Source organism: Anarrhichthys ocellatus, unplaced genomic scaffold, assembly GCF_004355925.1.
Source record: "Anarrhichthys ocellatus isolate YVR2014 unplaced genomic scaffold, GSC_Weel_1.0 scaffold121, whole genome shotgun sequence".
NCBI classification, from domain to species: domain Eukaryota; kingdom Metazoa; phylum Chordata; class Actinopteri; order Perciformes; family Anarhichadidae; genus Anarrhichthys; species Anarrhichthys ocellatus.
The window spans coordinates 593,872-607,355 of record NW_022280151.1 but is presented as its reverse complement, the minus strand read 5'-3'; positions in this window follow the sequence as shown (position 1 = coordinate 607,355).

Genomic DNA, 13,484 nt, shown 5'->3' with positions numbered 1-13,484 from the left:
AGAGAGAGAGAGAGACACACACACACACAGAGAGAGAGAGAGGGGGAGGAGTGTATGTGCATGTGCCAGTGCCTCTCTGTGTTTATCAACATCACTAATTAGCTTAATCAGAAACACCTGTGTCCTTTCAGCCTTTTCATGGAGATTAAACAGGAAAACACCTCTCAAACAAATCCTCAAAACTCCCATAACCGTAGCTCCTATTGCTCCGATATTAATAAATGAGAGGAAGGAAGAGTTGAAGAACAGATCCTGTAAAAATTGTGTCTGTAGTGTAAAAAATGTGGCTGAACTGGCGATCTAGAAATGAGGTACCGTGTTCCGTGGTAGATGTTTTTGAAGCAAAATTTGACATTGGTCTCTATGGAGCAGAAAGTTGGTTTTCCTCTCAATTACAGGCTTCTGTGCCAAATGTGTAAATCTGTGGGATTCCACAGTCATTTGTCTACGACAAGTACAAGATTAGCTACTTCTACGTCCAGAAATTATGCATGAAGAGTGAAGATTGTGGACACAGTGGCAAAATACAAATGTTTTTTTCGCAAGAATCTCAATCTGCTCTTCACTCTAGCGGTGACATCACGCACTCTAAGCTGCGCAATACACACCCATTATAAAGTCAGAAAAGGGCTGAAAAATCCTAAAAGTTAAATTGCTGCAGTTCAGAAAGTGTAAAAGATATAAAAATGCTGAATAATGTGGCAATAGATCAGGGGTTTCTCAACATTTTAAAGTTGAAATGGTGTCTGTAGCTGAAAATATGAGGAAGTTGAAGGATTTGGAAGTTTAAGAGGATTTGAACATTTTCTCCATTGAAATCCCATTCAAAATAAAAATTGCAAAAAGCTTAATAATTCATGAAGCATAAGAGATAGAAATATGAAAAGTCATAGCATAAATGTCATTGAAGAGCTGAACATTTTGATAGTTGAACTGTTTCTGTAGCTTAGAATGCTTAACAGCATTCCAACAATAAAGAGAAACAGGATAACAATAGTTGGAATGCTTAACAGCATTAATTCAATTAAGATATTTTACTGAGCAAAAACTCTGAACTGAATTTGTATCTTCAAATGGCAAATTTCTGAAATTTTTAAGGTGCTATGAAAATGTTTTTCTCAATAATTCCCCACAATGACTAATGCATATATGTTCAGGACAAAAAAAGGCTAATATCACAATATTTGAGGTGCTACAAAAATATTTTTCTCAATAATTCCATACAATAACTGATGTATATGTAATCAAGGCATCGTTGACTCCACCCATACAGAACATCAGACATTTTTACTGTACCAATATTTCAAAGTAAATGTCCTACATTTCTACTGAGAAAACGTCTAATAACTAAATATTTGAAGTGTTGTAAAAAGTATTTCCTCACTAATTCCAAACAATGAGTGATGTATATGTGTTGAGGACATCTCTGACTCCACCCATGCAGAAAATCAGATATTTTTACTGTACCAATTAGGAGATATTTCACAGTAAATGTCATACTTTTCTACAGAGAAAACGTCTAATAACTGAATATTTGAGGTGCTATAGAACTATGTCTCTCAATAATTCCAGACAATGACTGATATATATGTGTTGAGGACATCATTGACTCCACCCATACTGAAAATCAGACAATTTTATTGTACCAATTAAGAGATATTTCAAATCAAATGTCATACATTTGAATCGAGAAAATATCGAATAAATGAATATTTGAAGTGTAATAAAAAAGGTTTTCTCAATAATTCCAGACAATGACTGATAGGTATGTGTTGAAGACATCATTGACTTCTCCCATACTGAAAATTTGACATTTTTACTGTACCAATTAAGAGATATTTCAAAGTAAAAGTCATACATTTCTACCCAGACTCTGAGTCCCTGATTTCCAAATTAAATGCAAAATTTACTTTCATCTGAAAAGAGGACTTTGGACCACTGAGCAACGGTCCAGTCCTTTTTCTCCTTAGCCCAGGTAACTTAGCCCAGGTAACTTAGCCCAGGCAACTTAGCCCAGGTAAGACGCTTCTTACATCTCTGGTTCAGGAGTAGCTTGACATAAGGACAGTTGTAGCCCACGTCCTGGATACGTCTGTGTGTGGTGGCTCTTGAAGCACTGACTCCCGCCGCAGTCCACTCCTTGTGATTCTCCCCCAAATTCTTGAATGTCAAGAGGAAGATGAGAGACATCAGACCCAACAATGCAGATGATCATCATCATTTAGAAAAGAAAAATAAATTCTCTGCACCGTCTTTGTTGTGTCGTTCATTTTCGGGTGCTTCACTTCGTCACAGTGAGACTTCAATGTTCACAACTTGGGTCATCAGTACTCAAAATGCCAACACGGCAAGGGTAAGTATTTAAAGTTTTACTAGAGAAACAGCTCAATAGCGTTGCTACAGCGTCACATCTACCCAATTAGCTCATGTCCAAATTTGAGTGTTTTTGGTTAGGGTGGAAACTGTATAGCCTAGTTATTACAGAAATGCCAATATGCAGCTATAAATCAATTTAACATTGATCTTATATGACTATCTTACATAGATAGCCAACCACACATTATCTCCACATGTTTGACGTTAATTGTTGCTTTTGTAATGTAATGGGAAAATATGTCATAGTCTCACGTGAAGGTTTAAAGAATGTAAGTCCTAAAAGAGCAGACACTAAACTGTAGTTTCAGTAGATGACTTTAATTAGTTTAGTATCCAGGTGTCTTGTTATCTGTTATCATTGTGCACTGTTTCTTTCTTCTTCGTAAGACAGAGACACAGAGAGGCCTTGACTAACAGAGATCCTCTGTTTGAAATACTTTTGATTTCCTTTGTGATGCATTATCTGAAATTGTAAAGGCGTAAACCTTTGCATGCATATATGATGTGTGAGGGTAAAGAATGTCTATTCTGTCTCTGTAATGGTCATTTTAACAATGTCACAGTGGCTTCAAAGGAAGCATCTGCTGTGTGTTTAAACTGTTTATTGTAAGGCAAACTGTGAACAAAGGGATTTGCAAACAGGAGATAAAGCATCTTCCTGACTGTCTTAAATGAAGTATACTAAGGCTCGAAGGATGACCTGTTTTTTATTTGTGTTCTCCTTTGTGCATTCTTGTTAGCTAAGCAGATAACCGGAAGCTGTCTGAGCATAAATGTCCATGCATTGTGACTGTTAGGCAGAGCACTCATACAGATCACTGCAATGTGTCTGTGAGACTGTTCTCTTTGCTTGCAAGCAAATAAATTGACTTTACAAACCTTGATCGTTCATCAAAACTCTGTTTACTTTATATTGATAGAAAACCTTCACTTTCTTCTCCCGACTAGTCATAAGAAATATTCCACAACAAACTTGGCGTTGTCGGCAGGATTCGCTGACTGTCCATCAGGCTCCAGGGGGACCGTCCAGAGAAAAGGCCTTTCCAGGTTCAATAACTGACGTTTCCTGTCTCAATACCTCCTTAGACAAGAGAAGAGAGAGCCGGCGGAAACCGAGGAGTTTCTGATTGGCCGCACGCGAATTCAACGACAAAGAATTAATTTCTACAATATCGGGTAAGGAAGTTAAAATTCCAATTGTAAAAGTAATTGTAAAATTATACTAAGATCGTATAATTTAACAGACACAGATGAATGATCAAGTAGTCATTATTATTTGGGTAACACAATTGTTTTTGACGTTTGTGGTTTTGTTTTACGAATGGTTCATGTAAACTCCCTTTTTCGTTTTCTGACGTATCACTATTACACGCTTTTACGTAGGAGACAGGATTGTGTTATACGGTGATGATTTAACTCAGAATAAAAACATTTTGAGATCGTAACACAGATTGCTTGACTACAATTGTTATAGGTTTGATGTAAGATCGTTGTTAAATTATCCAATACGTGAATTCTACTAACGAAACTGATAGGATAAGAATCGTGATAAACTAACTTAACGTGAACTTCAAATAAGGTTTTTGCAATATTAAAGAAACTTACACTTTATAGTGATGACTATATTGTTTTTAAGATAACGTTAACATGTCCACGCCTGAAAGATGGGTGGTAAGCAGAGTAAAAGCACGGAACCCTCGGGTCCGATAGTGGATATGATGCGACAGAAACACGGAGACAGGTGTTTAGAATGCCTCACGTACTGGTCAAAAGAGTTTGGGTTTCCTGAAAATGGCTCATTGAGCGCCGCTAAGCTCAAAATGTTACGAGGGGATTTAGAAGGTAAATTGAAACAGATGAAAAGTGGCAAGAAAGTCAAAGTTAAAGACTTGGAAATGATAGAGAAAAACCAGATGTGTTTGACACAGTGGGAAAATGAGTGTGAAACCAGGGACAGAAAACAACTTATGAAATCTTTGACGTGTTTAAAAGAAGAAAAACTGATTCCAGACACACATAATCCATTATTGTCTCCCTCTGCTATGTATCCGAGTCTCACAGGAGCAAGCGGCCCCCTCCTGGACACGTGTTGCCGACCTTCCCCACAGGATGGCGTACCACAACCACCACCACCACCAACACCACAACCTCCACCACCTCCTCCACCATACGCTGAAGCACCACTGGTGGGCAGACCAGCAACCCGGCTCCACACTCAACAGCAAGAACAGGCTCGCCTGGCAAACGAGAAGCTCCGACAGAATCCAGCCTCACCTCACCACAACCTGGTTGTCTCTCCTCCGACGGCTGCAACATCGACACCTGCCACCTCACCATGGTCCTACACAGACCCGCTTATCTGGCGGGGTGCAGCCGGCGCTGTCGTCAACTGGCTCAACCCCGACACACCCATACCAGCCTTCAACCTCGACACATCCGAAACTTTCCAGGGGCCCATGATTCAGGTTCCAGGACCCGCTGATGGTGCTCCGGGTCTCGTGTTCACAGCCTGGACTCAAGCTGACATTATGCAGGCCTCACTACATCTGCCAAGCATCCAGAATGGCGCAGCTTTCGCAAAAGACTTGCTGATATTCTGTAAAGAATTTATGCCGACCGGCCCAGAAGTGCATCGATTGCTGGTAAAACATGTTGGCCCAACTGACTTTAGCAAAATCAGGGCCACAGTTACAGGGGCTGGCCATGACACCCGCCAGATCAAGCTTGTCTGGACAGCAATGGAAAACGGTCCATATGTCACTTTCATCACAGCCGTCTGTGAGGCCATAGAAACAGCTTTCCCCTCGAAAGTTAACATGGCATTGATTAATAGCACCAAGCAAGGTAGGACTGAAGATGTGACATCATATCATGTCTGCATTCCAAACACACAGCGGTATTGAAGAACCGGCTGACAAAACAGCAATGTCAGTGTGGGAAACACATCTCAAGAATGCTTTCGTGAACAGGCTGCTGCCAGACATTAAAACAGCCACCGAACGCTCCGTGATTGGCCTGGAGGACGCAAGACTTGATGAAGTGGTAAAACACGCACGACACAACTGCAAAATGCACAATGACACTCAAGCTAGACAGGAAAAGCTCTCCAAACAAACTGGAGAAAGAGCTCAACTTGCGATGCTTCAAGCTGTCCAGCAGATGATGTTAGGAGTTGAGGGAGGCCAAAGACAACCCACCCAACCACGTAACAACTTTGGGCGGGGTCAGCAAAGGGGGCGTGGAAGAGGACAACACCGCGGAGAGGGAAGAGGGCGTTTCCAAGATGGCCGCCAAAGAGGAGCTTCACGTGTGACACAAGACAACGAATGCTTCTACTGTGGAGAAACAGGACATTGGATCAGAGATTGCCCACATTGTAATGCACACAGCGGATCACGACAGCCACGTGGCCGACACATGGAGGAGACGGAGGGGATGACTTTCATCAACAATTTGGCACTTCTGACTGACGCGATGTGGGGAGGTGAGGCAATGCACGTGGGCAGGAGACGGCTGACTCCCTCTCAACTCCGGAACAGAGACGTACACGCACACACACACACACACACACTGACTCAGTACGCACACACAACGCGCACATTTGCTGCAACGCACACACGCTTCCTCGCACGCACACTGCAGAACAACAATCCATACTCCTCAGTGTCATTTCACACTTAGAGCAACAACAAGTGAATGCATCTACACCACAACCACACACTTATTCAATGTTCTCATCAGAGTCATACAAAAATATGCCAACTATAAAGTTTATTGTGGAAGGGAAAGAATTAACATTTTTAGTAGATTCTGGGGCTACTCACTCTGTAATTCAACAGAAACATTTTCCTCATCAAAAGATGAGTGGGTGTTTTGTATATTCACAGGGGGCCTCTGGGGTAACTGTAACTGAAAAATTTACTGTACCTATGACGAGTGTACACTCCGACCAGACTGACCACGATCCTGACATTAAAGTGAAACATTCATTTCTACTTTCGACCCTCTGTCCCACTAACTTAATGGGCAGAGACTTAATGTGCGCTTATGGGATAGGACTGACGTCATCCTCTGATGGCCTTAAAGTGCTTAGGCGTAGAGTCGTACATCAAATGATACAGACTCCCTCTCTGTCACTTTTTGCCTATCAATGGTGGCTTCCTGTTGATGACGCACGACTTTGTCACACATATATATATATATATATATTTCTCAATCTTTTGTTGGGGATTTACCCTCGGGCTAAAAGTCCACCGTATAATCTGACTCCAAAAGACTACACCTTCAGAAGGACCCCGCGCAGATCATTTGATTGGAATTACATTCGATGAACAGAAGATGGTAGATGATCTCTAAGTATTAACAATTTATTAAGTCAAGCATCAAAGCATAAAAACACAGATCTATGGTTTCACAGAACACAAGAATTGATTAAGTATCCCTAACAACAGACACAAAGTCAGGGCTCGGTATACGTATCTCTCGTCTCGGTGTTTGTGAGCCCTGTTCTAACATTTCCCTGTATCTTTATACTTTCTCATGAGGATTTGACTTTGTCCTGCACAGGGACTCGTTATCTTCACACACACACATGCCTGTGGGAGTCTTGTCGTTCTCAGGGATAGCGAAGGTGCTGTTCCTGCAGTTGTTGCTACACAATATCCCACGGACATACCCGTTTCACAACACAACTAGTTATAAGCTTAAGCTAAACCACCTGTGTGTCAGAGCTTCCTCTTTGTTCGGGGAGCGCGTGAGTGCCTCACCCGGAGATTCAAACCTTTGCTCTATGACACACGCAACACTATTGCAAATGAGCACACACACACATAATACTTATACCAGGGGTCGCCAATAGGCCGGACCAAGACGCTGTCCTATCCAGACACAGACGTATAATTGATGGATAATTGAGAATTATACATTTTGGCGGAGCGCTTCTGTTTTAACCTGCGCAGCTTTTCTGGCCTTTACAGCATTCATTCAGCAGTTCAGGAAACACACTGACCAATTACATGCGTTGTAAATAATGTCACGTGACGCTACTCAGCCAATCGAATGTTTATTCCAAAATGCATGATGAGTCGAGTGAGATTACGCAGACAAGTGGGAGACGGAGCGAGAGCAGTGATAGAGACGGAGTGAGCGAGAGCAGTGAGAGAGAAGCAGTGAGAGAAGTAAGTAAGTCAGAGAAGCAAGTTAACATGGTGTGCTCTAAAAAGAGAAAAGCGGACCTCGAAAACAGAGCTTTTAACAAAGAATGGACGGACTCGTATTTGTTCATTCTTCCTGCTGGCACTATAAAACCACCCTGTGTCATATGCTCAGATACCGTGGCCATTATTAAAAGCGCCAATGTGAAACGCCTCTACGAGACCAAACACAAATCTTTCGACCAAACATACCCACTCCAATCCGAACAGAGGGCACAGAAAATAAACGATTTAAGAGCCCAATATGAACGTTCCACCAGAATATTAACAAATTCATTCACTGCCCAAAAACGTGCTTACGAATGTTCCCTGGAAGTTGCTTGGATTTTGGGTCAACATAAAAAGCCATTCACTGATGGAGAGGTTGTCAAGGAGTGCATGAGTGCAGTAGCTGGAACTTTACTTGAGGGGAAACAAAAAGAAGAGTTATGTGAAAAAATCAAGCAAATACCTACGTCAGCAGCCTCAGCCTCAAGGAGAACTGAAATATTAGCCCAGGATCTACTAGCACAGCTGGATGAAAATATTCATAAAGCACCCTGTGTTAGCTTAGCTGTAGATGAGTCCACTGATTTGTCCGACGATGCTCAGCTGTTTATGTGAGGTTATTTAACAAGGAGAAGAAAGAGTTCTGTGAAGACCTGTTGGGTGTTACACCACTTAAGACCAGTACAAGAGGAGAGGACATCTATCTGGCCATAAAGGAGATGTTAACTGAAAGAGGAATAGAGCTGGAACAAGTGGTTTCAATAACCACAGATGGAGCCCCTGCCATAGTAGGGAAAGAGAAAGGCACAGTGGCAAGAATGAAAGAGGTCAATCCTGAGTTCATCTCATACCATTGCATAATTCATCAATCTGTCCTGTGCTCCACTTTGTCAGACGAATATGCTGAGGTGATGAACATGATTATGAGAATGATTAACTTTGTCAGAGCATCCTCTTCCCTTCAGCATCGCATGTTAAGGGAATTTCTAAGAGAAATTGATGCGAATGCTGATGACCTTCTGCTGCACAACAACGTAAGATGGCTCAGCAAAGGCCGGGTGTTGGAGCGCTTTTGGTCCATTCGAAGGGAAATTGCTGCTTTCCTTAAACAACTGAAGAACCAGAAGGCAACACAATTTTCTCTCTTTTTAGAAGACGAGAACAATATGCATATCATTGCTTTTCTGGTAGACATCACTTCACACCTGAGTGAACTAAATGTAAAGCTGCAGGGCAAAAACAATTCAGTTTGTGACCCGATGACAGCTGTACACTCCTCCCAGAGGAAACTTGAGGTGTTTAAGGAAGACCTGCAGGCAGACTGTGCACACTTCCCAACAGTGCAGGATCAGGTTCAGGGTGAGCGAGATGTATCTTCTTTTGTGAACTTTGTTGACAAGCTGATTGTAAACTTCTGCACACGTTTTGAAACCTTCAGCCTTGGACAGCAGCTCACCCTGTTCATTCAGAACCCCTTCCTCATCACAGATGTCAGGGGGTTCTCAAAGGAAGTCAAACAGCACTTTAAGTGGGCAAATGCTGGGCCTCTCCAGATGCAACTGATCGATCTTCAAGCAGATGTAGCCCTGAAAGAGCATTTTGGAGGTACTGACCCTGCCACCTTCTGGCTCCAAATGGTCTCGGAGACAGCTTTCCCAGGTCTGAGGAAAGTAGCTCTGTACATCCTAACCATGTTCGGCTCCACATACAGCTGTGAGGCAGCTTTTTCCACGATGAACATTATTAAAAACAAATATCGTTCCAGGATATCCAATGAGCACCTTCACATGTGCATGAGACTAGCCCTGACACCATTCCAGCCCAGTTTTAAAATCCTGGCAGGACAAGCTACAGCTCATTTCTCTCACTAAACAAGAAAAAGAGTGGGATGTAAGAGGGAAAGAAAGAGAAAATAGAAAGTGTTAACGCTGTTCAATTGTTCAGAGATTGTTTATTATTAAGTTGACAGACCATTATGATGTTAAAAAAAGAGAAGAAAAAAGTTAACTCCAGCTCTAAAATCAAGTACTTTCTTTTAAGATGTAAGTTTTTTTGTTCTTTTTTGTGTATTTTTTTTCAGATGGAGCCCTTATTTTACTTGAAATAAGAGAACATTTATTTATGTATTTTCTATGTATTATTTATAATTTATCCAGTTAAATTTGAAAACTGAGAATAATTAAAACTGCGAGCAGCGATGAACGGGCCCTCGCATCCTCCAGCGCGTCGGGGGTGGCGGCAGGACTCCGGCCTGCGCGTCCGAGAACGTCCGCGACCGTCGGACGGCGCGTCCGCGAGTGAGACGGATTTAATCCTGCGTGGACTGCCTGATGCTGGAAATGATGCTTTGCAAATAGTCCGATGCTTCCTGTATCCGCTGCCTGGCGCTACAGAATGCGTGCAAACATGCATCATGTAGCTCTGTGTCAAATGTAAACCGCATTGTGTAAAAGTCATGTAAATCGGATGGTGTTTGTCACAAAATGCAGATTTCCTTTCGCCAGCAGGTGGCGCTGTGAGTACTAGTGAAAATAAAGTTGTAGACATCCTCAGGCCATGAGTGTTATCAAGCATGTCAAGTTTGAGACTGTTTGGAACAAGTCCAGCTGAGTTACATCAGCTTTTTTCATGGGGAATCACGTAAAGTAGCCGCCCGCTACGGCAAAACGATTCCGTCAAACGTAAAGCTTTTGATAACTTTTAATCACAACGGTCTTGACATGGTACTGACACAATTTAAAGTGGATCTGATGAAGTCCCTAGGAGGAGTTCGTTAAAGTATAGCGACTAGAAATAGGCCAAAATCTATTGAAAAATGACACATAAATGAAACTGGACGACTTAGAGCATGGTCCCAAGAGACTTATATATAAGTCTCCATAGGATACATGTGCCTACTAAGTTTTATACATGTAGCTCAAACGTAGCGCTGGGGCTGCTGTTTTGAAATATTGTAGGGGGCGCTATAGAGGCAATTTAAAACGGCCATGCCCAAAACCCATATACACGATGTCTGCCTATGACCTATGACACATGTACAAAGTTCCAGGAGCTTTTGAGCATCCCAACCCACTAAACCATCAGCTTCCTTTTTCATGGCGAACGATGCGTCGCCACGGCAACAGCGTTCAACAAAAACTCACAATATTCATGATGATGCATCATCAATGTCTTAAGGCTATCCTTAACACATTTGAGACTCATCAAGTCACCTGGCTAGGAGGAATAAATAAAAGTATAAACTATGACATTTCCTTCAGCCAGTAGGCGGCGCTATGAGTTATTGAGGTTTTTTCAATTGAAGTATGTTGCGAATTGAAGTAGCATCATGCATAAGAAGTTTTGTGCGGATTGGATAATGTACCTTGGAGTTATAAGAACTTATTTTTTCATAAACAATGAGACAAAATGGCCGCCACGCCACGTCAAGGTTGTTCGATGAAAACTCTTGATTTTGATAACTTTTAATCACAAAGGTCTTAAGAGCATCCTGACCAAAGGAGAAGACAAACGGTTGAGAAGTTATATGTATTGATATTAAGCCACGCCCCTAAGAAGTTTATTGGTACATATCTTGTAAAGGAAAAGAGACATCAAAAAGCTTTTGATAACTTTTGATGACGTAGATCCAGTAATGATCCACAGCAAATTTGGTAGTAATGGAACTAAGCATGTAGGAGTTCGTAGAAATGTGTTTTACACTAAATTCAATATGGCGGAAAATCTAAGTAGGCGGAGCTTAGGGGTCTGATTGGCTTTTTTGTAGCTCTAGCTCAAGTGGACATGTGTGTCAAATTTCAAGTCAATTGGACATACTGGCCGAGGGGCGTCGCCGGTCCGACTTGTAGGGGGCGCTAGAGAGCCATTTCTTTACACACAAAGATGCATTCTTTTCAGATGGCTATTTTCAGCAGGCCTGACAAGTCCCCAAAATTTGGTGAGTTTTCATGCATGGCAAGTCCTCCAACCATGCGTAAGTTTACCTAAACGGGTACAATTTCAATAGGGCCTTCGCTGGCCCGACGTTATCGGTTGCTCGGGCCCTAATAATAATTCTTACAATTTCAATAGGGCCTTCGCGGTCCGACGTTGTCGGTTGCTCGGGCCCTAATAATTGTTAAAATATAATTGATGTGTACTGTCTTTATTTGATTTGACAGTTGTTGACTACACGGAGACGTTACTGTTACGTGCCGTGTTGTGTGTGTGCTCCCCCTCTGTTTTCCCTCAGTGTCTTCTCTTGTGCCACCCTCTGTCCCGGATGCAAGCTGCAGCGGCTGATTGGACCGGCTGCGGACAATCGCGATTAGCGGTGGATAAGAGGAGGAGCTCCTGAAGGACAAACTCTCTTATGTAGACCACAGTAGTGAGGCTGTGCGTGCGAGTCGGTGTGAAGCTGACAACCCTTGGGCCGAACCGGCAGCTGAGACGCTGAGAGGAGTGTGGCGTGGATCAATTCGGGCACAGCCGTGTGGGCTGTTGTCTCCATCATTTTGTGTCGCCCTCTGGTTAGCAGAGGGTAGTTTTCTTTTACTAGCCAGTTATCGAATAAACATTCCTTTGTTTAAACCTCGCAATATTCACTCTCTCTTTCCACGGGAAATAAACACAGTTGCTCCCCGCATCCCTTAAATGCCAAAACGGGGAACGTAACAGTTGGGGGCTCGTCCGGGATCTGACAGAGCTGATCAGGTAATTGTTGAAAGTTTTTTAGGGGCTGAGTGTCTCGTGTTGATGTCTGGTTGTCAGTTATATTGTCTCTTTTAAGCAAAATATTCCGCAGCTTCCTCAGTATAGACAGGTGAGTCTGGGCTGGACGGTCTTTCCTTCGGGCACTCGTTTATTATTTTGCCTTTTTTATTTTCGGAGTAATCCTGGGTGGGGATCAGTCCCTGGTGGAGGTAGGCGTTTCAGTGTTTCGGCCGCTGATGTTTGCCTTTCAAGTCACCTCGAGCCACGCTCCAGAAGATAGACAGGTAAAGGTTTGGTTAGGCAGGATCTGAGGACGCTTGTTTTTTTTTGCTGAGGGCAGTAAACACTGTGTACTGGTTGTGTGTGGCATCCGGTATCAACATTTATCACGTAGGTCACTTGTGAGTGTAGCCTACTTGTGTGTACAGGTCAGCTGTTTGTAGCTTGGGAGCTAACTCAGCTGAGTGTTGTAGCGTTAGCGGCGTTGCTAGCGGTGAGCTAGGGCTGTGTGTGTTATTCCTCGCTTCACTGTAGTAAGATGACAGAGTTTAATATGGGGGAGTTTGTGGCGAATCCTTCTCTCACTCAGTTAGAGAAGTGTACAAAGAGTGAGTTGCGGGAGGTAGCAGCGTATTATAGTGTCCCTGTGTCGAGTGCCCTTTCGAAGGGGGAACTCAAAGCCGTAATCGTTAATGGTTTATGTATGCAGGGTGTTCTCCGGTTACCTGCACCGGAAGAGGCTCCTGACGAAGCGGCAGTGGCAGCGGTATCTCCGGGGCGGGAGGCGACCGAGCAGCATTTCACTCGGCCGCCGCAGAGCGGTAGGGCGGAAGCGAAGCCGCGCACATTGCCTCAGTTTGATCCGCTATTTTCGGGGTCATCTCCTGGTTCAAGGGATGACTCTTGCGTAAAAGTATGCCTCGCTCGTCTCCAGTTAGAAAAGGGAGAGCGAGAGTTTGCGCTCCGGAGGGAGTTAGAATTCCGTAGGTTGGAGGCAGATACAGCGGTTAGAATGCGTGAGTTAGAGCTGCATTCTGGTTCTGTTCGCACCTCGGCGGATATACAGGTAACGTCGGGTTCTACTGCTGCATTCGATGTCAGTAAGAATATTTCTCTGGTCCCTGTATTTCGTGAGTCTGAGGTGGAATCATACTTTGGTGCATTTGAGCGCATCGCTGCTGCCTTACATTGGCCAGAAGACGTGTGGGCCATACT